Source organism: Carettochelys insculpta, chromosome 26 (assembly GCF_033958435.1).
Source record: "Carettochelys insculpta isolate YL-2023 chromosome 26, ASM3395843v1, whole genome shotgun sequence".
In the NCBI taxonomy this organism is placed as follows: Eukaryota; Metazoa; Chordata; order Testudines; family Carettochelyidae; genus Carettochelys; species Carettochelys insculpta.
The window spans coordinates 10637769-10665553 of record NC_134162.1 but is presented as its reverse complement, the minus strand read 5'-3'; the positions used below and the strand labels follow the sequence as shown (position 1 = coordinate 10665553).

Sequence of the window (27785 nt, the reverse complement as noted above, 5' to 3'; positions counted from 1 at the left end):
CACAAGAACTCAGCCCCATCTTTCTGCAGCAGCACGAGAAGAGGCTAATGAAAGAAGACACAGTTCCTGACCTATTTTCCCTCCTTCAGGACAGTTTCCAGAAGAGATACTGACTAGGTTTCTGTCTGAGGCCATGTGCTGGGGCAGTAGTACTGCTGCTTAGAATCAGGCATTAAAACCCTGTCCATCAGGGTTTCAAAGCTGTTTTATTTAAAGCTCTGGGAGTCACATGGTGGCAAAGCAAATGAGCAAACCCCACAATTCTGCCTCCTTGCCAAGGATTGAGCTAATCTGGCATTTAACCTTAAGCCAGTTGTGTACTCATCCTGGGCTGGCTGTGTGTGTGCGTGTGCATGCACACACACGTGTGGTTTACTTAGTGGGGGAGGAAATGCAGTGGCTTGAAGATATCCGAAAGCTGCACAGGAATAAATAGATCAATTCAACCCTTTTTCCCCAAGGATCTCAAAGCACTGCACAATCACTAAGTTTGGCAGGCTTCCAGAAACAAAGCCAATAGTTCAGGTATCTCCACCACTGGAGATTTTTAAGATAAACATCTGTCAGGTATGATCTAAATCAGGGGCATGCAAAGTGGAGGACAGGACCCCTCGGGGGTTGTGAAATTTTGTAAGGGGGGCACAGCACAATCAGCTGCTGGGTCTCAGGCTCACCTATCTCACTAAAAATGTTGAAATCTGTTACTAGTTTTATGCCGGTGCATTCCCATTTCTGTCCCGATTAACAAAGTTTTTATACATCCTACAGACTTATTTCCTTACACATGCCAAAAGGGTTTTTTTCATATGAACTCAACCGAAATTTCTGTCGGTTTAGATGACATTCGACAGGTGGGAGGGCTCTGCTAATTGCAGGGATGAAAAGTGAGGCCTGATGTAAAAAGTTTGCTCACCCTGGTCTAGATGGTGCTTGGCAGGGGACAGGTCTTGATAACCTCTTGAGGTCCCTTCTAGTTCTAGTTTTCTGTGATTCTATAATTCTTATCTGTACATCTCCAGGCACATTTGTATTTGTATTGCAATAAGGGCTAGAGTCACCAGTAAGGAACCAGGGCCCCACTGCTACACACACAGATGGTATCATCTGAGGCACAGAGAAGTTAAGGTCCACATTTTAAAAGGCATTTAAGTGCTTGAAGATGCAGATAGGTGACTAGTGGGATTTTCAGATGCACCTACAGGCCCAACTCCCATTGATCCCAATGTGCGTGAGGCACAGCTATATTTTAATGAGCTTAAAGAGCTTTTAAAATCAGGCCTTAAGGGACTTGCCTAAAAAGGCAAAGCAATATAGAGGAAGAACTGAGAACAGCAGCCTGTTCTGCCCATTCGTAGTTCAGTTGCTTCACTGCTGCCCACCCTACCTCTCGACACATACACGTTGTTTGTGTGTGTAGTGATATTCCCCTTCTGGAACCACGTAAAGTCAAGAGGGCATTGTTAAAATCCAGGTGACCCTACATGTGTGAACCTGCAGCCGAGCGTTCAGAAAGTGCTTATGGGGAAGACGTGTGGAAACAAAACGCCAACAGGGAAGGGGAGAATATATCATGTTCTAGCCAGAAGGGTTCCTCTGGCAAAGCTGAGGGGAGAGGGAGTCAGAGTTGGGGGAAAAAGGAGTCCGAGTCCCCCCACTGCCAGCCATGAGCTGGACAACAGCCATTTGAAGCCCAAATGTGAAGCCTACTTCCTAGAGTTTTGTCATAGCAGAACCAACACTGACCCACAGGTTAGGGGTCCCAGGGTGGAACAAACAGCTTGCACCCCTTTGAGAGGGTGCAAGAGTCACCAGGGTAGTGCCAGGCAGGGGCAGCCTCCGAAGGACGGGTGTGTGAATCACTTATCAGCATACAGTCCTCAGTGAAGCCAGCAGAGGGTCACAGATTTTGGAGAGTACAAAACTCATTAGGTTCAGCTAATCAGAATCCCATGTAACTGGCTGTAGAAGCCCAGCGAGGGCAGAAGCCTGGCTTGCTGTGCTGTGACTGATGATTCAGTCTCATCCCTGAGAGAATCAGAGCTGGGATTAAACCCAGCGGCTACTGCTTCTCAACACTAGAGTTAGTCTTATTACAGGAGCTCTTGGTGATCTGGCACCCTGTTATTCTCAGTGCTGTCCATGCACGCACATTAAGAGATGATCCCTGCCCTACAGAGCATGCAGTCTGAACAGGAAAGGCAGACAAAAGAGAATGCTGTCATCTTTATCCAACAGAGAACTGAGGCAGGGAGAGATATTAAGTGACTTGTCCAAAGTCAGAGAGTGAGCCTGTAGCGGAGATGGGACTCAAAGCCAAGTCTCCTGACTCCCAGCCCGATGCCTTAACCAGTCCATTCCTAAACAGCCAACCTTCCGCTCAGTTGTTGGAATACATCTCTGACAGACTGTGTAAGCCTGTAGTTTCCCTGCCAAATTAATTGCTGCTGTAACTGTATGTCAATGTTAGGTAAGAGTGGGTCTCTTATCTGAAACCATCCTGGCAGGATCTTTAAAGTTTTGCTGGCAGAGCTACATTCCAAGACCCACAGCAGGTAGTTTGCTCTGCTTGCACAGCTTCCCTTTTTATGCACCTGTGCAGACTGGCAGTAGAAGAGGGATGACTGGGGATAGGAAAGCCCACTTCAGGATACACTCCCAGCTACCAGACAGCGAGGAGCTTGTGTCAGTTCAAGTCCTGTAAGAACCGTAAATGAAAGAGGGAAATAAAATCCCCCTAGGCTGAGAGGCAGCTGCCAGGGATTCCCCTGCGATAAGGTGATTGTTTTGAGCTGCACGCTTGGCAAGAGCTCAGACGTGGTACCTTGATGCCAGGCTCTTTAAAACATTATTGCTGCAGAACAAACAGCTTCCTCAAATGAACTTGTAAGTGCTCTCCTTTACCCTTGGCCAGCGGACATTCCACAGGCCTGGCAGCCTTTGGCAGCGCTGGCCCAGGTTCAGGTCATATACTTTATCTGCACCCCTGATACAAACATGTTCCAAGTAGCTCCTTTATGGGTCAGTTTCACCTCTCCGCTTTCAGAGGTCACCAGCCTCTGCTGTGCTTCTGCTAAGCTAGTGACCCTTCCCCATCTACTGCAGGGAGCCAAGTACTCTCGCACACCTATCAGCCACCAATATTACTAAGCTCTCCTCCCCATGCACCTTCTCATGCACAAAGAATTTCAGTCTTGCATGGGGCTGCTTGACTGTGCAAAGAGCCAATGCTGTTCTGGCTACAGGCTAGCGTGTTGCAAAACCAAAGACCCAAAAAAAGTGTAAGAGCTAGATCCTTGGCCAGTATAGCTTCATTGCTGGCTTTCACCACTGCTAGGTCAGCTTATACCACCTGAGGAGCGATGTCATGGACTCTCACTTCTGGATCAAATCTGGCCTAACTCTGTGGTGAGTAGGCAGATGCAAGGCAGCCCTTTGTTCAAGGAGTTTTGTGGGCTGCCGGCCAGTGGACAAATGCCCAAATTGCTAACAACTCAGCAACCTACCCCCATTCCCAACACATACATCTCCAACCCTTCTCTTGGCATGACAAAACAGCTGCCTTGAATGAACTCTTCTCCTTTGCCCACAGAGACTGGATGAACCTGTGAGGCTTACAGCTGATGTCCTCCACCTTCTGTGTCACAACTGAGGTATCTGGGCAGGGACGCTTGCCCTGCAGCTATCCATGCTGGACCTGTTCTATGCCCAGGGCTGTCCTATCAGGGACCTTACACCAGCTAAGCAACTCTCCTTAGGCGCAGAATGCTGGTGGGGGAATGCGACAGACAGCCAGCAGCTCCCTGATGGAATGTAAACACCAGCTGATTATGTGCCTTCTGTTAATACCCTGCACAGACGATAATGATGCATCCAGAATAAACCCTTCCCAGACAGCCCACTCTGTCAGAAAGAAAAGAAGGAAACATGTCTTTAGCAGTTGGGAAACCTCCTGCAGTCTGCATCCCACAAGCCCTGCTATACTAGCAGGACCCAGTTGTAATACACAGAATGGTTAAAACCATTGTTCCACCTTAAAAAGTAAACAAGACCCATGTCTCTGGACCATGTCATAGCTCTTCAGTACTCAAGTGGACATAATATACCTAGATTTCAGTACTCAAGTGGACATAATATACCTAGATTTCCAGAAAGCCTTTGACACGGTCCCACACCAAAGGCTTTTATGTAAATTAGGTGGTCATGGGATAGGAGGAAAGATCCTTTCATGGATCGGGAATTGGTTAAAAGACAGAAAACAAAGGGTGGGAATAAATGGTAAATTTTCACAATGGAGGAGGGTAACTAGTGGTGCTCCCCAGGGGTCAGTCCTGGGACCGATCCTGTTCAATTTGTTCATCAATGATCTAGAAAATGAGGTAAGCAGTGAGGTGGCCAAGTTTGCAGATGACACCAAGTTGTTCAGGACAGTCAAAACCAAAAGGGATTGTGAAGAACTACAAAAAGATCTCAGCAAACTGAGTGATTGGGCAGCAAAATGGCAAATGAAATTTAATGTGGGTAAGTGTAAGGTAATGCATGTTGGAAAAAATAACCCAAATTACACGTACTACATGATGGGGTCAAATTTAGCTACGACAGATCAGGAAAGGGATCTTGGAGTTATAGTGGATAGTTCTCTGAAGACATCCACGCAGTGTGCAGCGGCAGTTAGTAAGGCAAATAGGATGTTAGGAATTATTAAAAAAGGGATCGATAATAAGACAAAAGATATCATACTTCCCCTATATAAAACTATGGTACGCCCACATCTCGAGTACTGCGTGCAGATGTGGTCTCCTCACCTCAAAAAAGATATATTGGCATTAGAAAAGGTTCAGAAAAGGGCGACTAAGATGATTAGGGGCTTGGAACGGGTCCCATATGGGGAGAGGCTAGAGAGACTGGGACTTTTCGGTTTGGAAAAGAGGCGATTGAGGGGCGATATGATAGAGGTATATAAAATCATGAATGGTGTGGAGAAAGTGAATATAGAAAAATTATTTACCTTTTCCCATAATACAAGAACTAGGGGACACCAAATGAAATTGATGGGTAGTAGGTTCAAAACTAATAAAAGGAAATTTCTCTTCACACAGCGCACAGTCAACCTGTGGAACTCCTTGCCCAAGGAGGCTGTCAAGGCCAGGACTCCATTAGGGTTTAAAAAAGAGCTTGATAAATTTTTGCAGGTTAGGTCCATAAATGGCTATTAGCCAGGGATAAAGTATGGTGCCCTAGCCTTCAGAACAAGGGCAGGAGATGGATGGCAGGAGGTAAATCACTTGATCATTGTCTTCTGTTCTCCTTCTCTGGGGCACCTGGCATTGGCCACCGTCGGCAGATGGGATGCTGGGCTGGATGGACCTTGGTCTGACCCAGTATGGCCATTCTTATGTTCTTAAGTACCCATCCGACAGGCTGGAACAGTACTGTAAGCCAAGAGTATGCAGCGTGGACCCCTGAGGAGGATGTGAAATTTCGTAAGGGGGACAGCACGATTGGCGGCTGGGTCTCAGGTTCATCCATCTCATTAAAAATGTTGAAATTGGTTACTGTTTTTACATCTGTGTTTTCACAGTTACACCCTGATTAATACAGTTTTTACATTCTTCAGACTTATTTTCTTACATGAGCCGAAAAGTTTGTTTGTTTATTTGAACATAAGTGAGATTTCTCTTGGTTTGGAGGACATTAGACAGGTTGTGAGTGGGCTGCTAATTGCAGAGAAGAAAAGTGGGGCCCGATGTAAAAGTTTGCTCACCCCCTGTTCTAAGCTTGCAACCAGACAACTGTGGTGGTACAAGGTGCTCTCCCTGACACACACAGCCTGACTCAAAGGAGCTGCACTGATTATTAGAGGGGTAGACAAAACTGGAGTGGTTTTATGGAATAGAAACCACCTTTCATATACACTCACAAGGCCAGTTGCCAACTTTGTCCACATACCTATTCTGGAGACACCATCACTGGACCTAAGCAGGTTATTCACAGATTCATGGGCACATTCTCATGTTCCTCAACTAACATCCTATATGCCATCATATGCTAACAATGTCTAGATGCTTTGTACATTGGACAGACTTCAAACTCTCTTAGACAAAGAATTAATGGGCATAAAACAGATATAAAAACACTCCTGATCCACAAACCTGTCAGCCAGCATTTTAATGGAGTGGGCCATTCTGTTAATGACCTGAAAGTTTGTGTTTTACTGAAGAGGAATTTTCACAACAGTTTGGAAAGAGAGGCTGCTGAACTCTCTTTTATATTCAAATTAGACACATTAACATGTGGTTTGAACTGAGATGGGAATTTTCTAGCTCACTATAGGGGCTCTTTTGCATACGTGGCTTGTCTAATTCTTGACTACCCCCCCCCCCATTCTGCCCCTCTACTCTCTGATTTGCTCACCTTGATAATATTTTTCTGATTTGTCAACCTTGATAACTACTTTTGGTTCTCGGTGCCTTAAATATTGAGTCTGTTCTGGTCTGGCTATGGTCTGAAGAAGTGGGTCTGTCCCATGAAAGCTCACCTAATAAATTATTTTCTTAATCTTTAAAATGCTGCTGGACTGCTTTTTTGTTTTGATAGTACATAGACTAGCACGGCTTCCTCTCAGTTACTACTCTCCCTTCTGCAGTGCATTCCAATCCCTTCCACCAGCCTCTTTCATCCTGGCCCCCTCCTCTCTTTGAAGTTACCAGCTCCTTTGTTGCCATCTGCTAGGTCAGTCCCCAACATGGGTCAGGACCTTTTCAGCATGCAGCCACAGCTCTGGTGCCCCAATGAGTGAAAAGCACTTATGCCTGAGCCCTGGAAAGTGGGGACAATAGCAGAGTTCAGCAAGAGACAAACACAGAAGGAAGGAGATCTGCTGCAGGAGGCCACAAGGCAAGACAGGAAAACATTAGGATTAGGGAGCCTCGCTTGCTAAAATGAATCTAAATGGGAGATCAGCGGGAAAGAATTTGACATCAGCTGCACAAAGGAAGGATGAGTGGGTGGGATTCAGGGGGTCTGGGCTTGTTTTCTGGCTCTGTCACAGACTCCTTAGGGGAGTCTACTCCTCATCTGCACAACGGAGGCATTTCCCTTGTCCCACCCTTTGCTGTCTATTAGACTGTAAGCACTCCAGGGCCAGGACTCGTATGTGCATGGTCTTGCACCATGAGGCTCCTAGCACGGGTGAAGCCTCGAGGCCCTACTGCAGCAGTCTCACACTCACAGCCCATTGCACAATCTGGTCTGGCAGTACTGGCCAGCTGGATCTCCCAGGCTGGACTGCGCAGTCGCTCTGGCCTGGGGTGACACAAGCCGGGAGTTTGAGACTCCTGCCCTACTGTCATACCAACAATAAAGGAAGACAACATCCTTGTGTTTTCCGCTAGTGACTCGAGTGCCCCCAGTCAGATACCACCCATGCTGAGAAGGCTACCACTGCCTTAGGCATCCGAAGGAGAGCGACAGTGGAAAGGGACGATGGGACTCCATGCTCTCTGTTTCGCTCCTTTACAAAGATGCCCCGAAAGTCTCGTGTCAGAAAAGATTCTTCCATTCTCTCATTTTCGGTGGAACCTGTTCAGGCCTGGTGTACAACTGGAGTGGGGAGCACCACGGACAACTGGGGAAGGTGCCATGACTGTGACTTCACAACATCAAGACAACAGGTGAGCAAGGGAGAGGAGGTTTTCTGCCAGACTTTTTAAAATGGCCTGGTTTTGGTTAACACCCATTGAATTCCAACGGCTGCTGAACACTTGACGAGAGTATGCCTGTGTTAAAGACTGCACAATCTTTCAGTTTGGGAATGAGAGCTCACGGTAAACACCTGAGCCCCACCAGAGCTCTTCCAGTAAAGCCAGCAAAGACAGACTGGTTTTGCCACAAACACCAAGCAAGTAAAAGACGACTTAAGAGGATGTCCTTGTACTTCAAGAAGCAAAAAAGAGATAATTTTAAATGTTCCTTTACAGGTCATGTTTATGCCTCACAAAATCTCTGAAAGACAAGTGAGTATTATACACATTTGACTTGCACAAATTCACTCAGTAAATCAGAGGGCAGAGCCAATCCTAGCCTAACTGGGCTGCTCTCACCATTGTGCCACATCCCCTTCTGATGGGAAAGTCTCTGAGTCAGCCAGGCTCATGGGAGTTAGCTGCACTCCCCAGACCATTATCACAATGCCACTAATTATACAATTAACTGTAATAAGAGGGGATTGGGATTGATTCCGTGATTAACTCAAACCCATGCTGCTACTGTTAATTTATGAAATCCTCTCAGGACACACATCCTGTTTTCATGGATTTAAAACGACTCCCAGGGATCCCTTTCCCCAGCCCCTCTGCAGAAAAACTGGAGTTAAAGGGGTGCTGTGTGCAATCTACTTTGTCTCCTTCCTTCCTGGCAGAATTGCACCTTGGATCTGCCTGACAGCAATTCAAGACAATGGATTTGCTTGTGCAGTCCAAGTGTTTGAAATGTCACAGCCACAGCTCTTTAGAAACCATGCAACACCCAGGGTGATTGCCGGTACCAGGAATTCTCATCCCAGCAGTGAAAGGGCGGTCATTGTTCTGGCTGGGGTCCTGGAGATTTATTGATAAAGGGAAGGGGCCTGCTAAGAACCACAGTGAAGCAAAGGGGGCATTCATAGATTGAGGGTTTTGTTTACTTGGCGGAGTGAATCTTACTGGGAAGAGGAGGCATTATCTGCATTTAACACAGTCTTTTAGAAAAGACATAAGAAACCTGAGTGTGGATCCAAAAGATCATTAAGGGTGGTCTGGCACAGCACATACCTCTTTATGTATGCATGTACACACAGTTTAATTTCTTCCCTTAAACCTAGTACAGCTCTATACAAGCCAGCCTACCTATCTGTTACACTCATCCATGGCCCTCTGAGACCGTTCCAAGGAGCTGCAATTGCATTCGCTAGCAGAGCAGAGGCTTATAACCTGACGAATATCTTCAGAGCTGTAGGCTTCTCAGAACTCAGCTTTAATTTGCTGCATATCCGCTCTCCCTCTGGGCTAAAGAACCAGGCTTGCAGGATCTCCATTTCAACTATATTTCTCAGAAGACCTGTTGCAATTCTGCACTGCTGTCATACCCCTCATGCCTGCATCTCAGGGGTCGTATCTGTCTTTTGTCTTTTTCACTTCACAATAAATAAATACAAATTATCATGGCTTCTCTTCCCAGAGCAGTTGTGGGCAATCCCTTGGGAATTTCCATCTAAGACCCTCTGAGCTGAAAAACTGTCCTCTGCACCGGGCAGAACTTTACAGTCCACCCCTCCACCTTCCCAAAAAAGGGGATGAAGTGGCGATGGGACGCCATGCTGCAGTTGCTCTGTGTCACCGTCTAATGAAGTGGGCAAGCTAGAGTGGGTCACATGAGTGACCCTTCATCTCAGAGGGTCACATGACTGTTGCACCCAAGATGGTCTGCCAGGTTGTTTTTTTGCTAGCTGAGCTTATACACCTAGAATTTGCAGAGAGTGATGATTAAAGAGTAGCAGTGCTTTGACTGGCTGCAGACAGAGCGCTTGGCTCTGACAGTCAGCGTTGTGTGCAATCAGCAGGCACCTCACTTCACGTGACCTTGTGCGTCACTGTAGTAATACTGATAGGGAAAAGAGTACAAGGACAGAAACCAGCTGGCCCTCTGCATCTGGACAACAGTGAACAAAATGCCTCACGAGCCGCACACAGAACCTTGTTAGGCTGCAGGCAGGCCGCAGGTTGCCTGTCACTGGTCTAATGGCTGCTAATGGGCCTATGCAGCATGAAGTTTATGGTTTCACTCCAGTTTCCGCAGACTCATGCCCAGGTTCAGCAGAGGCCAGGGACCAAACGGGCCTTGGTGGCTGACCCATGCTCTTGTGGAGAAGGGAGGACCCTGCAGGTCGGTGCTGGAGGCACTCTGGTGTGCCAGTGCTGGGGCAATGCAAACCTGTGCCTAACCTTCTTTCCAATTACATAGAGGTCTTGAGTCACAAGCAGCGACCCCTGTAAGCCAAGGGCTTGAGAGTGGGCAGCATGTGTTTCTATTGGTGGTGCACACCTGCCCATGTCTCTGTGCACAGAATAAAATTTGTGCCACACACGAGTGGAAAAAAATAGAGGGAACACAGTGGTTGCCAGTGCTATTAATTTACCACCTTTCACCAGTGCTGAGCAGACCGAAAGCTTATCAGGGCATTTATGGTAGACAAAAATGCAGAAGGCTGCAGAGGTGGTGAGCTTGCCCCTAGAGGTGGTCTGCATAGTACAGGGCTTGGGAATAGGGTTCCCTCTAAGTTTTTCCATCCATAGGTGGAATATTTTTTTCTGTGCACTGAGGCATGTGCAGATGTGTACCACCAGGAGGAATACAGGCTGTGGGTTGCTGTGGATGCTCTGTTAATCAGCTGGATGGCACCCAAATCTCTCCTGTGCAGACGCCCAAGTGCTCAGCTTACAGGGAACCCTGCTTGGGAAGCGTGGACACAGAGTTACACTACACAGCCCGTTTTGCAGCCACTCAACAGGCAGCAACTGTCATGGGGATGAAAATAACACAGGGCTTCAGTCTGCAGTGTGGTCACACTCAAAACAATGCATAAAAAAGTCCAGTGACAGGACCGGGAAATAGATTTGCTACATCCACTCTAAGGCTTTGTCTACACTCAGAAGTTTAAAGCACTGCTGCTGCAGCTCTTTACACTGGAAGCGTGGCCACAGCAGGAGGGCTGGGAGAAAGCTCTCTGTAAATCACCTCCACGAGGGCAACAGCTACAGGTGGTGGGAGGGTGCTGCAGGCTGCTTCACGTGGGTGCTGTGCAGCAAGGTAACTTGCTGGGCTCAGGGTGTGTTCTCCCACACCCCTGAGCCAGAAAGGTACAAGTGCAGTAAAGTGCCAGTGCAGACTTGGCGGCGGGCAGACAACACAGTTGCCAGAAACCACTCTGATGGGAAAATATAAGAACCTAAAGAAAACAGGCTGGGTCTGATTTCTCACACAGCCATGTGCTGCGTGTGTCACCTTGGGCACATCTCTTCACCTCTCTGCACGGTGGTTCTCATTCGCGGAATGGAGGTCATGACCCGCTTTGCTCCCAGCCTGGTTCTGTCCTGTCTACTCCAATTGCAAAACCTTTGGGGGCAGGGACTGCCCTTGTCTGTGTCTCGTCCCTCGCACAGCAGAGCCCCAGTTTCAGTGGGACTCTCCTGCTGCTAGATGCTACTACAGGTTGAAACTCTGTCTGGCTCCAACCCTTGTCTGGCGAGACCACTGATGTTGCTGGACCAGAAAGCGCCTGGACAAGAGAGCTCCAGAGAAGCCCGGCTGGTGGAGGGGAGCCCTGCTAGCAGCAGCTCTGGGGAGCACCAGGGGCAGCCCTGCGGCAGGGAGCCAGGTCAGGGAGCCCCACTACAGGGAGCCAGCTCGGGTGGGGGAGCCCCAATGTGAGGAGCCCAGCCTGGGTCAAGGAGCTCCGCCATCAACCTCACTGGGGCTGTGGGAGCCTGGCAGCCCTGCAGTGGGGAGCCAGCTGGGGCATGGACCCTTCAGAAGCCCAGCCTGCAGACTCGTGGCCTCCCCGCAAGACAGCCAGGAGGTCTGACCTCCCCTTGTACAGTAAATCCCCTCATTCAGAACCACCGAGGTCCCAAGTGTGCTGAACGAGGGAGGTCCAACCTGTATTATACAAGTAATGCCAAACATGAGAAGGATAGCTTCACTGCTGTTGTAAGTGGGTGTAGCTGCACTGGAGATTCTGACTTACAGCAGTGAAATATGCCAGTTTCTACCCAGACCCCTTATTTAACAATTGATGAAAAGTGGAGATGTGTTCCTTCTCTCTACCGGAGTCAGTGGCGGGTTGTGCAATTATTGCATAGGCAACTTAAGCAACCAATTGCCACTGGGGCTAGACAAAGGATGCTGTCTGTGCTAAGGGTAGGGCAGATTCCTAAGAGGTCAGGCGCAGGAATTGGCCATTTACGCAATTACCAGTTAATGATTCGGAGATAATTACAGGCGGATTGCTTCTAGTGGATTTCTGTAGCAAAAGGACCATTAATGTCTCAGACTAGGTGGAAAACACGTTGCTGCTGTTCCTTTGTATGTGAATTTACCCTCCAGCCGCTGTGAGACAGGGAAGTAGTATCCTCAGCATACAGATGGGGAAGTGGGAGCACAAGCAGACGATGTGACTTGTTCAAGGTCACGAAGCAAATCGACGGCAGGACCAAGACTAGACCCCAGGAAATCTAACCCAAGAGCCATTAGTTTAACAGACTTGCTCCATCACAACCTTAGTGTCTAAGGTCTCCATTTCTTTCCCCTCTAGACAACTTGTACCGCTGCTGCTTGTGCCTCACCATGCTTTGAATGAATCCTGACAGAATTATTTATACACTCAACAAGAGCCCTGATAAAACCCGCAGCACCACCACTCTTTGCTGGGCAATGGCACACATGCAACAGCTCCTTCCCTCAAATTCCAACTGAGCGGTTACACTCTACTCCCTTTGCCGTCTCAGCAGGGTACAAAAGGGCCAGTGCTCCCACTGGCCTATGTCAGCACAGATCCACCAGCTCCAGCTGAGGACCTGGACCAGCCCTCTTCACTGCCTTTTCTGTTCAGTTTGTAAAAGTACTGGCTTTTCCCACTCGGTGGTCACCCTGTCTTCACTGGTGGGAACAGATGCCTACGCGGGTATTTTTAAATAAAGCAGTTTGGGCCAGGTTTTCAAAAGCATTCAGGTGCCTAAAGATGCAGCTACCTTCCAAAGGCTGAAATCTACGCAAGTTAGGGGCCTTTGAAAATCTGTCCCCTCTGAGAGCTGGCTGGATTCAAGTCAGCAGTACTAGCCACACCTCAATTCCATATCACCTGCCATTAATCAAATGGTACTTTCCAACATATACCTGGCTACTAGAACTGATGGCTGTACCCACTTCCCCCTGCAGCCACTGGATCTGGCCAGCCACCAGGCCTCCCTTGCATCTATACCCCTTCCCAGGTCCTGCACCCCAACCCCATGCCCAGGTCACAACCTGCTCCCTCCACCAAAACTCCCTCTTTGACCCCACACTCCCTCCTGCCCCCATCCTTCATCCCAGACCCTGCACCTCTTCCATCAGTATCATGGAAAAGTGAGACCCTTGAACACTTGCCAAATTCTCAGACTGCCTCTCCCGCATCAAAAATGATTGCCCACTCCTGCCCTAGAAGGTACATAAGCAGGGTTTAGGCTGACATTACTGGTAGAAATATTGCAATGCATCTTCCTGTGGCTCATTTTAATGCTGCTAAGATTGTTAGTGGTGTGTTAGAGGACTTAGAGCTTTGGGTAGGTGTCTTTTAAAACTATTATTTAATTCACAGTAATACAAATCAGTGGGATGTTGAGATTTCCCCACCATCCTGCAGGAAGCAGATGTTTGTATCTCTCTCAAGGCTGCGGGGTTTCAGATCAGCAAAGAACAATTCTTTTGTATTCAGAAATTCAATTTTTAAAAAAAAAATTATGGCACCTCTCAGGTCTGCTGGGGAAACAGACCAACTTCTTTCACCCCATCCAAATCCCCACACTGCACTTCAAGCCCCAAAACTAGAAGGATTTTTTTTAAAGAGTTTCACATGCCAGCTGTTTGTTTCACAGCAGCACATGAGAACTGTGATGAAAAGTTGAGGTTCCAGGACTGTGGAAGGAAAGGTCATTCTCAGGGTTCGAGAGTATCCTGCTCTCCCATCAACGCAGCTGACTTGAAGACAAGGGACCAAGTGGAAGATCAAACCCCTCCGTCCCTCCTTCCCATTCAGGATCACAAACTGCCCTGTGGCAGCTAAGCAGTTGCCCAAGTCACTCATAGAAAACAACATACTTCAGATACTTTGACGTTAGCTATTAATACTAATTAATAGTGCAGAAAAAGGAAAGGAAAGCCAGTCCCATGAAGTAACTTGCAGACTATGGTCCGTGGGTCAGAATTTGAGAATTTGCCTAAAGTAGTTGTAGAAGTTATAACCTCAAGGTCTCTGTTCAAAAGAAAGGCATGGAAATCAGATAAGGCTAAGGGCTGGCCTACACTACTTATGCCACTCTGGGGTATGAATATGATACCTCCCGTCAATGTTCCTTCTAATTTTTCCCATCCATGTGTGGAATAAATTTTGTTATGTGCACTGAGGCATGTGTGGATGTGCACCACCAGTAGAAACCCATCCTGCTGGCTGTGGGTGCTCTGCTAATCAGCTGGGAAGCATATGAATCTCTCCTGGGAAGACATCCAAGCACACAGGGAACACAGCTCCCTGTGCAGGGTGGCTCACAAACCACACCGAGCCCTTGGCAAGGGGGCAGCCCTTCTGCCATACTGCCTTCCAATTCATTTTCTGGCACCCTCCATACTGGCTCCTTCACACCCACACATTCCAGCAGGTCGACACTGAAAATGCTGCAGCCAGGCCACTGCAGGGCTTCAGTTACTTCACCTCCACAAAGGAGGGTAGTCAAGAAGCACTTTAAAGACTAGCAAAATAGTTTATTAGGTGAGCTTTCGTGGGACAGAACTATTTCTTCGGACCATAGCCAGACCAGAACAGACTCAATGTTGGTCCGAAGAAGTGGGTCTGTCCCACGAAAGCTCACCTAATAAACTATTTTGCTAGTCTTTAAAGTGCTACTTGACTGCTTTCTGTTTTGATAGTGTATAGACTAGCACGGCTCCCTCTCTGTTACTAAAGGAGAGTAGATATATTGATGAGAGAAGCCCTCTGTCAGCACAGCAGTGTCTCCACCAGGGGGTGAGGTGGGTAGAGCTGTGTGTACTTTTCATAGCTTTGCAACTATACTGCTGGAAGTTTGCTGGAAGCTGGGCGGAGAATCTCTCCTTCACTAGCATGCTGGGTACTGACTGTCCATGTGGTTCATAACAGGCTTTGCTCTAGTCCTCTTTCAAACAGGAGTAGATTAAAGCCCATTATCCAACGTTTAGTGTGTGCCAGCACGGTCACACAGTGCATGGAAGGCTTGTGCAGGGCAGATTCCCAACCAAGTTTGCTGCAAGCAAAGCGCTCACATAGACACCTTTGCTGAGCTGAAAGCAGGCGACTCACATCTGGGTCCCAACCTCCTCCCGGCCTTAGCCCAGCTGGCTCGGGGAGTCCTATAAACAGTCCATGCAAGATGCACAGTTGTGAAGGGGACAGGTGGCAGTGATAGGCCCTATTCCTGCAGGGCTGTTTCATTTTCCCTAATTATTGCACCACATAACAGATTTTACAAGTGAAACACAGGCTGTGCCCAAAGGCATCAGACATTGACACAGACTGGGAAATGGTCATGTGAAAGTGATGTGCAAACACGTCACTCAAAGCAGCAGGTAGAGTTGTGTGGCTGTTCCAGAAGAGCCTCAGATGGACAGCCACGTCCATCTGCACAGGTTGAACTTCTCTAGTCTGACACCCTTGGGATCTGACTGGTGATGAACCTGAGAATTTTCCGAACCACAGGAAGTCAATATTGTCTAGCACACCAACATTTACAGTGGTTGCTGGTCTCTTAGAAGACATTTGGGGGTACATTACAGCTAAATGACAGCACAGCACACTAACAGCCAGGACTGGTGGCTGGAAACAAACTTTATGGGACTGCAGGAAACTTGGCCACAATCCACAATAATGGGCCATCCAGCTAATTAAAATCATGCTGGATTATGAGTGTTGCCGGACTAGAGATTGCCGGAGTAAAGAAGTTCAATCTGTGCCTGTAAAGACAATGAGGTGCCCTGTGGCACCTTAAAGACTAACAGATTTATTCCGGCATAAGCTTTTGTGGGTAAAACCCACTTTGTCAGATGCGTGGGATGAAGTGAGTTTTACTCACGGAAGTTTATGCTGGAATAATTCTGTTAGTCTTTAAGTGCCATAGGGCTCCTCGTTGTTCCAGGAGAGGGTAGTCAGTGCATCTGTTATCTGGACTTCCTCAAGCTACTGTATTGATCACCACTGTGTTGTCCCTCTAAGCAGCAAGGAGCTGCGCAGTTTAAAACTCCAAAGTGATTGGTGGCTTGGGCTGTTTCTATGGCTGGTACCCAACCTGAGACTTTAAAGGGGCTGGATCTTCAGGAAGTGTGGAGAGAATACCCAGGCTCTGGAATCAGCCCCCTAATAGTGTCTCTCACTATTCTAGGTGCTGTGGAGTCTCCATTTCCCTAACCCCGATCATCACACCGTCCTTTCAATATAGTAACAAAGAGGAAGCCGTGCTAGTCTATACACTATCAAAATAAAAAGCAGTCAAGCAGCACTTTAAAGACTAGCAAAATGGTTTATTAGGTGAGCTTTCGTGGGACAGACCCACTTCTCCAGACCATAGCCGGACCAGACCAGACTCAATATTTAAGGCTCAGAGAACCAAAAACAGTAAGCAAGGAGGACAAATCAGAAAAGATAATCAAGGTGAGCAAATCAGAGAGTGGAGGGGTGGGGGGGAAGGTCAAGAATTAGATTGAGCCAAGTATGCAGACGAGCCCCTATAGTGACTCAGAAAGCTCCCATCACGATTTAAACCATGTGTTAATGTGCCGAATTTGAATATAAAAGCCAGCTCGGCTGTTTCTCTTTCCAAAATGGCTTTCAATATACTTACCCTTGCAACACCTGGTCAGGCAGGCTACAGCTGCCATTCCCACTGTACAGAAGGGCAGCTGATGACAAAAGGCTCAGTGATATACTCAGGGGTCACAGGAAACCGGTGGCCTTGAGCCCATGTCCTACGTTAGTGCCCAAACCGTTGGACCCCTTTCCCCTCTAGGAATGGCTCTGCCCAAAGCACTGACCACTTCATCGGAAGCTTTCAGGAGAGCTCAGTTGACCTGCAGGCACCTACATAAGGGGCCAGGTTTGCAGGAGAGCTCAAGCATTCAGTGCTAGGTTCTTTTGAAAATCTGGTTCCCAGAGGGCTTGGCTGGGTGCTGACAAGTTCTGAAAATCTGGTTCTTGCCTCAGTGCCTGCAAGGGTGCTGAGGTCTTTAGAGCAGTGGTTCTCGCGGAACCCGAGGCTGCCGTGAACAACTCACAGGTGTGCTGCCAGCGTTTGGAAAAGGACACTGACAGTGTACAGTTTCTGTTATTAAAACCAGAAACAATGTTACTTCTTCATTGCTAGGATACCTGATTAAACCGCTTCCTTTTTGCTGTGTATGTTGCTGTTTTGGCTTTTGGTTTTTTTGTTTGGTCTGACAATATTTTTTTGAAGCAGAAAATTTAGGTGTTCCATTGTTGATGTTGATGTTCTGCCATCTCAAAAAGTGTAAGAAACACTGCTTTAGACAAGCTGGCCCTGACTGTGAGTGCTGGGCACTCTCCTATCTGTGTCTGAGACAGCCTCTGTAAACAGTGAGGAAATCCGGGAGATAGCAGACTACTGATCTCAAACTAGGGCCAGAAAACCAGCAAGCCTGGAATGCCGAAAGAAGGAGGTAGAGAGGGGGAAAAAAGCAAGAGACAGCAGAGACTGCAGCAACAACAAGGCATCGGTGTAGAGTTGCCAAGTCTAAAAAGCTTGGTTGCTTCTCACGGATGTCTGAAAGTAATTTGCACTCCAGCTTCTGTTCCAGCAATGAGGGAGGTCTGCAGTGTTGGAGGCTAAGCCACTGGGTAGCAGAGAAGCAGCTTTGACTGCAAGGAAAACATGCCCTTAAGAGGAACCTGGATTGGAAATAAAAGAGCGGGAGCGGGATGGGATGCTGCAGTTGGCAAGAGATGATCTCTACAGAGCTCACAGCCTACAAGATTGCAGTCCAGGCTTTTGCACCTACAGCAACCAACAGGTGTGTTTTGTCTTCTCTTTCTTTCCCAGACAGCAGTCATGAGTTAGCCAGGAAGGGATGAGAAGACAAATGGACTGGGCAGAGCCCCTGGCTGCCCTTTGCTGACAGAAGCCAAGTGACCTCCAGAATTAGACGCTGCTTTACCATTAAAGCAGCAGCCTGGATGAAAATCAAGGCAACGTTAGTTTGGGCTGACTTTTGAGTGGGGAAAGAGGGAGAGGAGCTGATGCACTAAGAATTCAACGCAAAACTCAGCCCAGACGGCGCTTCTGACCCTTTTGTGAGTTCCGTCCGGCTGGACCAGGACTGAGAGTCAGGTACCAGGGATCTTGCTCTACCATCAATTCCACTTCGCCTTCATACCTCAGTTTCCCCATCTGTGACTGGCCAGCTTGTGTGAAGAGAGGCAGTGAAGATGCCCACAGCCCCAGGGAACCTCCAATGACTACTTAAACACTCAACATTTTCTTATGCCACCTGGCCCCAGTGTCGGGTGTGTCACAAAGACAGGAGCATTTCAGGGTTTGTAATGACTGATTGGTGTGTCTTCAGGAGGACAGAGTAAGGACTGATGGACTCAGAGATATGGTGCAGCCTCAAAGCAGGACTGAAAACATGATGGATGGGAAGCGATTGCCACCCCCTCAGTGTCACAGGTGCACATGAAACTACAAGTGCTCTGCATGTGAGATATGAAATGGGAAGATAGTCTGGGATTCACAAGTTCAGGATGTGGGTCCCAGTTCTGCCACAGACTCTCTGAGTGACCTGGGCAAGTCCCCTCATCTCTGTTCCCCCTTCTGTAAAATAGAGCTAATAGTCCTTCTCTTGTCTGTTTAGATAGTAAACAGTTTCAGGCAAGTACTCTCACTGTGTGTCTGAGCCTGACATAATGGGGTCGCATCACAGACGGAGTCTAACTATCACCACAATAAATACATCTGGCATACCTGAGCCACACTTAAAAGAGCCAATGTGAAGCCAGGGTGCATGGCTACTGCATCATGCTCAGCCACATCTGTAAGCGCCCAGTCAGTAGTGGTCAATTAGTGAAAGTGGCCTTCCCTAAAAATACAACACTGAACACAATACTCTGTGCTTCCAAAGCACAAGCCTTGCCAGCATCTCCAAGCAGACCCAAAAGAGCAAACCAGTGCAAGGTCACTCTTTATTTAATGAGTGGGTTTCAGCCTCCATTGGGGAGATGATTCAGCTGTCTAATTGATTTCATCCTTAGGAATTCCCCTGATATAGTGCCCAATTCCATTCTATTAGGGGTCAGAAGACAAGCCCTTGGTCATGTCACTTTTGTGCCTCAGTTTCCTATACTTAGGAAATGACGCTACTTAGCCAGCTCATAGAAGTGCTTCGCGAGTGAAGAGCAAAAAGTGCCAACAGTTACTAGTGCACCTAAATAGCTGGCATTTGCTTTGGGCAAATGATTTCAAGCTAATTGGGGTTTTGGTGGCCTCTCCAAGGACTTGACTGCTCAGGAGCTTTTTCACAGCCACCTGAGGATGATATGTATCGGAGGGGTAGCCGTGTTAGTCTGGATCTGTAACACCAACAAAGGGTCCTGTGGCACCTTATAGACTAACAGAAAAGTTTTGAGGATGAGCTTTCATGAGCACAGACTTCATCAGATGCTCAATCAGATGCTGCATCTGATGAAGTGAGTCTGTGCTCACGAAAGCTCATGCTCAAAACTTTTCTGTTAGTCTGTAAGGTGCCACAGGACCCTTCGTTGCTGAGGATGATGTGCAGCTTCTGTTTTACATCTATCACGCAGTCCCTGGTTTGTTTGTCTGCTCTGCCCAAACTAAGCTGCCACTGAAAATGCCCAGTGGTCCAACCAAACCACAGCCAGAGGTTACCCTGCAGTAACCAGCTCTTCATCCACACACAGCAAAGCCCATTGCTGTTAACCCTTTGCCTGCTTCCTGCGTAATGTGCCAACCTCACCCTCTCACCTGCACACAAATCGTGCGCAGGCCCAGGATGCAAAAAGCGATGCCAGAGCCTCAGACCTGAGGCTGATGTTTCTTCCTTTTCAGTGTTCATCCCAATCCCTCTGCAATGCTCATGCTGGTTTGTTTTCATCCAGAGAAAGGCCAGTTTCTTAAAGCATCACCGGGATAAATTCTAGAGCTGGCCTGGCAGGGATTTGGGCTGCATGTATTAACCACCAGAACTTCTCCCCACAGTGATGATGGAAATGATAATAAGGCAGTTGAAGGGAGCAACACTTATGAGGCAACTTCCCCACATACCTGAGAATGTGGCAAAGCTACAGGGAGATGTACTGCACATGGGCAGCAAAGTGCATCATGGAGGGAACTGACCCCAGCCTCAGCATGTGAATAGAAGTCACACCAAGTAGCAGCCCCTCAGAGCAGCCCTGCCATGTTTCATGCCTACGACAACAGGTTTTCCCCTCCTCTCCCAGCCTGCAAGCCTCCTTCAAAGACAGGCCAATATCCCGCCCTGCTAGCAAACTCCCCAGGGTTTGGGAAAAGGGTTTGGAGAAGTGGCAAACAGAACACCATCCCCCCAAACCAAAACACACACAGGGATCTCTTCTGCCAGCTAGAATATCCTGCTGCTCCATTTGGCATGAAGCTGATTGGCCATCAACTGCCTGACCCCCCACTCTTGTCGTGCTCCCACGAAGTACCACAAGCCACAAAGAGATCAGTAACCCCCAGCAAGGGCGCTGTGCTGGGAAGTCAGGGGGCTACAAAAGGGGACCTGTGCCTTTAAAAGCAAACCTCACTCTGCTGTACCTTTGCTCTGTTTACATTGCTAGGCTGGTGAAATGAAACCGCAGAGAGCCAGTACTCACCCGGCTAGGAGACTCACTCTCTTCCTTCCTCTCTTTCAAAGCAAGTCCACTTTCTTGCTTCCCCAAGTCTCGCCCGCCTCCAAACTCTCCCCGGCACCGGCCTAGCTCGCCTGCCTGGGGCACTTGGCTCCCAGGAAAGGTAGGGAAAGATTCTTCCCGCAGCTGTGACCTGAGCTTGGGGCTGCAAGAGGCACTGTGCAAAGGGAGGAGAGAGAGAGAGAGAGAAATCCTCCCATACGGCTGGAGTATTTCATGTGTGACACTGGCTCCACCCCAAAGCTGACAACCCTGCCCGGCAGCTGCCAATCCTGGGGTGTGGATTCCAGCCTTGGCTTCTGCTGAGATGTCCTTTCACCAGCTGTTCCAAGGATGGGTGTGCAATGCACTTCTTCGGGGTGGCAGCAGCCGCTTGCTCCTGCTCACGTGGAAAACAAGCCAGGTCTCTTTTCCCCTTTCCCACCCACCTCAAATACGCCCACTGTGTGTCCTCATGGGAAGTTAACTCAGGCTCTTACAAGGGGTCTGCCCGCACACAAAACTCCCTTCCCCTGGTGCAAGGGGGTTTTCAACCCAGACTATCCCAGGAGTCGTTTCCAGGGAACTAGTAATTCCCTCACTTGGCAGTGTGGCTGCTGGAAAAGGGTCTAATAAGCTTTCCAAGCAGCATCAGAAATGTGTTGCCCTGTTGCTGCGATCAGTCATTATCATTTCAAGCAGCAAAATCCATCCCCTGGCACACAGAACATTGGAACTGGAAGGGACCTCAAGAGGTCACCAAGCCCACACAGCGGGATCAGGAACTCAGTGCAAATCCAGAGTGCGATACAGCCCCTTGCAGACATGGTGGCCAAATTCTGTCCAGATCCTGACCCCCGAGTCTGTGTCATGCTCAGCCCAATGTGGCTGGGGATAAGGGCCCTGGATCCTTCTGGCTGGGTGTCCACCCCTCTTCCAGCCCCCACCCAGCTCTTCCTTTTATGTGGAGTGGCTGTAGCACATGGGGGTGGAGCTTGTGGGCTTGCCTTCCCAAAGTACCATAGGCATGAAAACACAGGGCTGAGCCACTGGTTGCCCAGACCTTTCAGATGTCTACTTATCAGCCTAATGTGTTTCTGTCGAGTTGCACGTTTACAGCATGATCATCTTCACCAGTAACTCTTTGCTGTATTATATTTAGCCAAACACATTCAGCTTTCTGAAAATAGACACCCATGGAAATAAGTCTGGCTTACTTAAGGTATCAACATCATCTGTCTGTGACTAATTAACTTCTCACATAACTTGCTATCCCATTCCCACCCCCCTCCCCAACACTGTCTGGCTGTCACGAAAATTTCAATAGGTAGTGAAAGGTTAGGTGAAAATTTCAGTATCATCCAAGTAAATTTAGGACTAATAACATGGTTGGGGTACTCCCTTTGCAACAAAGGGCAAGACTTTGCCACAAATGAGGAGCTTTTCAGCAGAGCAGGAAAAACCACTTGATGTCCAAATCAAGAGAAGAAAGTGGGGATGGCTACGCCACACTCCCTCATTGTCCATCAAGCTCTACAGTGGTACCCACCAGGAAAATGCAAAAGAGGAAGATCTTGAACAACTTGGAGAAGACCTACTGAGAGTGAAGGACAACACCTGGGGTACTCCTGGAGTCAGGTAGAAGTTTTGTCACTCTGGATTGAGTGAACTGGAGGAGACTTGTAGATGACCTACGCTGCACTGGGAGTACATGGGTTTAAACTGAGTATGTTAATGTGGCTGGGGAAAACAGGAGGGTTGGAATAAGATGGGGATATTAATAACACACCTGCACCTGGTAGGGTACAAGTGCCCTGAGAAAGAGCACGTGGAATACAAGAAGCCAGTAGGTGACAGAAATGGAGAAGTAGACAGAAATGCCCCCCAAACCAGGAAGGAAAATAGGCTCTGTTCCCTCATCCCCCTTCTCCCTTTTCATGTTGGGAAAATCCCAGGAGATTTCCCTGTCTATTTTTACATAGCATTACCAAGGCTGTCTGCTTTATGCTGGAGGATTTCCTTGCAGAACTGGACAAATGATGACATGACAAGAGTGTGCAGGCTGAGCCATTGCAAGAGGAAGGAATTTTTAGTCAGGTTGTTTTGTGCATCCTAACACCTTTCTCACTGAAAGTACCAACCAAGACTTGGGAGGGATGTGACCTTTGTGAAAGAGTCGGCATCCTTGCTGCTGTAACTGAGAAATTTCTTACCCCAATATTCTAGTCTTCTGCGGGCAGGGACTGTGGTTAAGACATCAGCAAAGGGCAAAGGGTTCTCTGATGCTGTGATTTGCACTGCAGCGTGGAAGGTGATTTTCCAACATGGCAATTTAGCAGCTGCTTGAAATGAAGGCATCTTTGGGGTTTTGTTTGTTTGTTGCAATGTCCTGCTGTGGCCACAAACCAGGCCTGGGAAATCAAGCAACCATGTGAAATTCCAGAGGCCAATTTTGCTGAAACGGATCTGATGCAGTGAGGAACATTTTTGAAAAATAGGTGTGGGTTAGAAGGTGCCAGTTTGCCCATGACTGAGAGCATGGCAGCTTCTCCAGGGCTTTTTTGTTCAGTGAATCTGCACGGCTGGACAGTGCAGTGAACCCTGGAACTGCACCCTGGGTACTGAACTGCAATTCCTAGTGCCAAGTGCCCAAGTTGCAGTCAACGGGTTGGATGCAGTCAGAGGCGCGTCACAATGAAGCCAATGGCTGCTGTCAAGTTGGATACAGGTTGCATCCCTTGGAGACATCAGCTCTGCTCCTCCCCAGCCTTGCATTTTCTGCAATCACTCCTCCACAGAGTGGGCACAGTTCTGGACAGCAGTATTTTACACTCACTGCTCACTCATTTCGCTCGGGGTGGTGTGCAGGGGAGGAAATGACTACCCAGGATGCATGGCAGTGGAGAGTTAAGCCCAGATTGTGACTCTCCATCTTGATTCTGATGGGTCTGTCATGTACCTCCACGGGAGCAATGACAGCTGCTGAGACCTGCTCAGTTTCAGATCAATCAGGACAGTCCTGGGGCTCCAGTCAAGTTACCAACATGGGCCTTAGAGGGGAAAAATCCCAGGCAGCAGTGGGTTGGGATTCTTCTGCAATATGCATAGCAGCAGGTATGTTCCCCTTGAGTTGGGCATATCGATATGGGCTTGTCCACCTTCTACACAGAGCACCATGTTCCTCCACTGAACCCACAGCACCTCCCCACCCCAAGGATCAGCAGAGAGATCCTGGATGACCCCCCGAGCCATGAGAATGATGGCGAGAGAAGGGGAGGAGGTTCTCTGGCCCATAGAACGCAGGCTAGAGAGTCTTCCAGAAGTTGGTGAGCTCTGAGCAGCATTTTAATCACAGACCACTGAAGAGATCTGGTCAGGCTGCTCATTGCTATGGTCCTCTTCTGCTGTCGCCTCTGCGCTTTGCAGAACCGGCCCCAGAAATGAAGCAAGACTCAGCATCCCAGTGTTCTGTAGCTAGGCCAGCAGGAGACAACACTCACTGACCATACTGCTGTACCCTTGCCCACCACTACCAGTACAAAACCTGGAGGTGCAAGGCCACCCCTTCTACCGGCTCCTGAGGTAATCTGTATTAGCCTGGCAATGGGGAAACAGTTGGTTACCACCCCGGCTGGGCATCACCAGGAGGAGCTGCACTTACGGGCAGTCCTTCCTGCTTCCCACTGGATAATATGTCCTGGGCTATTTGTCATTTTGGATGCGTGGCCTCATATGTGCTGTGTATTGATGTTGGTTGGCATGGGGGATGGATAAATTGAGGCAGAGACATCTCTGCCTGGGTGTATGAACAGCATGTTGCAGCTTCTAGGTGCAATTAAAAGAAAAGCCTGGCAAGTGAAAAGTAGGGAGGGTTCATTATTCCCATTTAACAGATGGGGAAACTGAGGCATAGGGCTTTAACTTGACTGAGGCCACTCTCTATGGCTCATTTGGTAGAGAGTCTGTCTGTGCTGAGACTAGCTGTGAGGGGGGCCAAAGGCAGCAGTGGTTTTGTACTATGCTGAGCCTACTGGAAACATACTGAGACCCCAGCCCACTGCATCCAAGCCATCAACCAGTTCTCTCAATGACCTCTCGTACTGCTCCCATGCTAGGCTGGAGGCGACCTGCTTGCAAGCTGGCCAGGCCCTGGAATGTGGTTCCCCACCCCCAGAGATTTCAGTCACCTCTCCTCACATTGCTCTGTGCCTCCAAGCTGGGAAAGGCAGCCTGGCTGGGCATTCCATACAGGCAGGCTGCTAGCATCCCTCTGGGAGGGGATCAGGCACCAGCACCACCCTCTGTATCATTCCACACCCACGCAGAGCAACGTCCATCTGTGGAGCCCAACGCCCAGGTGCAAACCTTAACAACTCAGCCCTCACAGCACGCCTGTGAGGCAGGGCCACATTTGCCTCCTTTCATTGGAGAGGACACTAAGGCACGAGGCCAAGAAGCTTATCCAAGGGGATGCGGAATGACTGAAAGCGCTGGAAATAAAGCCCTAGTTCCAAGTCTGGTGTTCTAACCACTAATCCTATCCCTCCCAGAACCAGGACTGGAACCCAAGAGTGCTGGTGCCCAGCCTACTGCTCTAACCACTAGGCATTCACATTAATAAAAAAGCCATGACAATCCTATTAGGAGCACTCAGACACCGGTGCATCTGACAGACTAGACTGGAGAGGTGAGGAATTCACAGCATGCACACACTTCACTCAGACCATATTCTCGACTCCTCTACGAAGCAAGCGCCAGCACAAGGGGAAGCCACCTCTTTTCTTTACATAATGCGTCTGCTTTCACCTCTTTCCTTGGTAGAGAACCAGGGGAATGAAACAGCTGTCCCAGATCCTGGGGGGATTCACAGTGGAGCCCGTACAGATGCTCACAAGTGTTTTCTCCTCCACTTGCCGGAGACAACTCACACATACACACACTTGCTCCACTCAGACAGAAGCAGGCAGGCGGGCCTGTGCGGAGCAGGACAAACTGTGTTTGAGAGCAATGTTCTGCAGAACACTGGTGTGCCCGGAACTACTCGCAGGTGTGCTGCTGCATTTGGGAAAATACAGGGACAGTCTGTATTTTCTGGTTTTAAAAACAAGATATAATGTAACTTCTTTGTTGCTGCGATACTTGATTAAATGACTTCAGTTTGGTTTTGATGCGTATGTTGCTGGGTTTTTGTTTGCTTTTTTAAAGAAAATGTTCATAGGTGTTCCACATAAAAATATTATTGTTTGGTGTTCTGTGGTCTCAAAAACTTTAACAAACACTGGCCTAGAGTCTCTCTTTCCAGGGATCACTACAGTTTCCCATCGCCCTGCTGCTTGGGAGGTACACAAGCACCAACCCCAGAGATAAAACGTGTTCGCCCGACACAGCCCAAGCCATGTTAATCTCTTGCACATACAAATGCAGGCACAAGGAAACCTCTGCCAAGAAGCACACCACTGCAGCATTCGGTTGGACTTTTATCTTCATGATGGGAAGCTTCCTTTGCAATTTGGCAATTGGCTGCTGATTTTTGGCACCCAACGTAAGTCACCATGGACCTGGTTTTCACAGGGTATTGAGACCCTGAAAATCCCACCAATTTCACATGGAACTGTGAGGGCTCAACTGCCTTTGAGAAACGTCCACCTCAATCAGGTGTCCAACATCAGCATCCACATCTGCAAAGTTTGGCCCTGATGCATGTGATTTTTGTTACTGTCTTAAGTTGGAGCAGACAGCTGGGCATCCAGATTCCAGAGTTCTGTTTCTGCCTGTGTAGACCCTTGCTGGCCAGGACATCGCTCCATGCCTCAGTTTCCCAAGTTTGGAGGCTCAACTAACTTGTGTAAGGCACTCAGATCTTCAGAGGAAGGAATGTTAAACTGCCATCATCCTGTCATTTTCCCCCACCCTGTTTGTGCTACAAAGGGTTTGTTGGTCACTAGATTATCAAAATTATTATGTCACTGTAGGGACAGCTTGTAACTGACATTCTTTGTGCCTCTGTTCCAGCATGCACAGTAAAACTGCCCCACTCAAAGACAGATTACAACTCAGGTAACAGATCTGGGACACAGAATGAGATACAAACCCTGCCTCAAAGAGTCTAAATTTACAAGACCCATCAAGGGAATATTGTTTTCCTGATTTTACAGGAAGTCCAGGAAGCAGTAGGCCAGATTCAGATGCTCTTACCCTGAGTAGTATCTACTTCCAGTGAGCTGTGACTTGCCCATTTTCACAGAGGGAGTCTGTAGCAGTGTGTAGACATGAACGCAGGTGCCCTACATCCCCAGTCCAGTGCACTAACCACAGGATCAGCCCACACTAGGATTAATCACCTGAGGGTATGTCTACACTACACACTGATCTGGCAGGGTGACACAGGTTTGAGCCCAAATCCTCATTTCGTCTACACACAAATCAATCTGACTCCAGTCCTACGACCCTCCTGGTGCAGGTGCCTTAGAGCCCACGTTCTGTGGTGATCCAGGTCCAAGCCCTGTCATTATACAGTGTGGACTGGAGTCCGAAAGTCTGTATCATGCAGCGTAGATGTTAACACAGCTCTTGAGAGCCAGGTCCAGCAACTGTAAACTCAGGTTTACCCTGCACTGTGGACCCATAAGCCCAGGCCCCAGTTTGCAGTCCAGTGTAGACATGCCCTTAGACACACATTAGCCTGGAAGGAAAAGAAACCCCACCAGCCAACCTTGTGGCCCTCGACTAAACTTACTGGATGCTGAACTACGCACCTCATGCAAACTAAGAACATAGACTCAGCCAAAACACAGTTGACCGTAGCAACCTATGGACCAATAGGAAAACAATAAATCCAGCTGCAACGACTCTTAATTTTGCCCTTGCTGCATCACCATAACAACGGATCTGCCAATCAGAGCCAGAGAACTGTGCGCTTAGCAACCAGAGGCCAGGAATAAAAATTATGCAGAAACTCTTTTTTCCACGCTTTTCGCGTCAATCCTTTCAAATGGCCTTTGGATCCTGCAAAGCCAGAAGCTGAAACGCAGGGTCATGCAAAACGAACAATGGGTTTGCAATCAATAGCCGTTCTTTGCCACTCAAAGGA

At 48.4% G+C, this 27785-nt stretch overlaps 1 protein-coding gene across 1 annotated transcript in view; it reads right to left on the bottom strand.

Annotated features, from left to right (window-relative positions):
* CDK18 (cyclin dependent kinase 18) overlaps positions 1-20855 on the bottom strand; it is a 70950-nt gene extending 50095 nt beyond the window's left edge. The window contains exon 1 of the mRNA XM_074977403.1: positions 20681-20855. The gene's annotated coding sequence lies outside the window, so the exon portion shown is untranslated. The remainder of the gene's footprint in view (positions 1-20680) is intronic.
* Positions 20856-27785: the final 6930 nt, after the last annotated feature.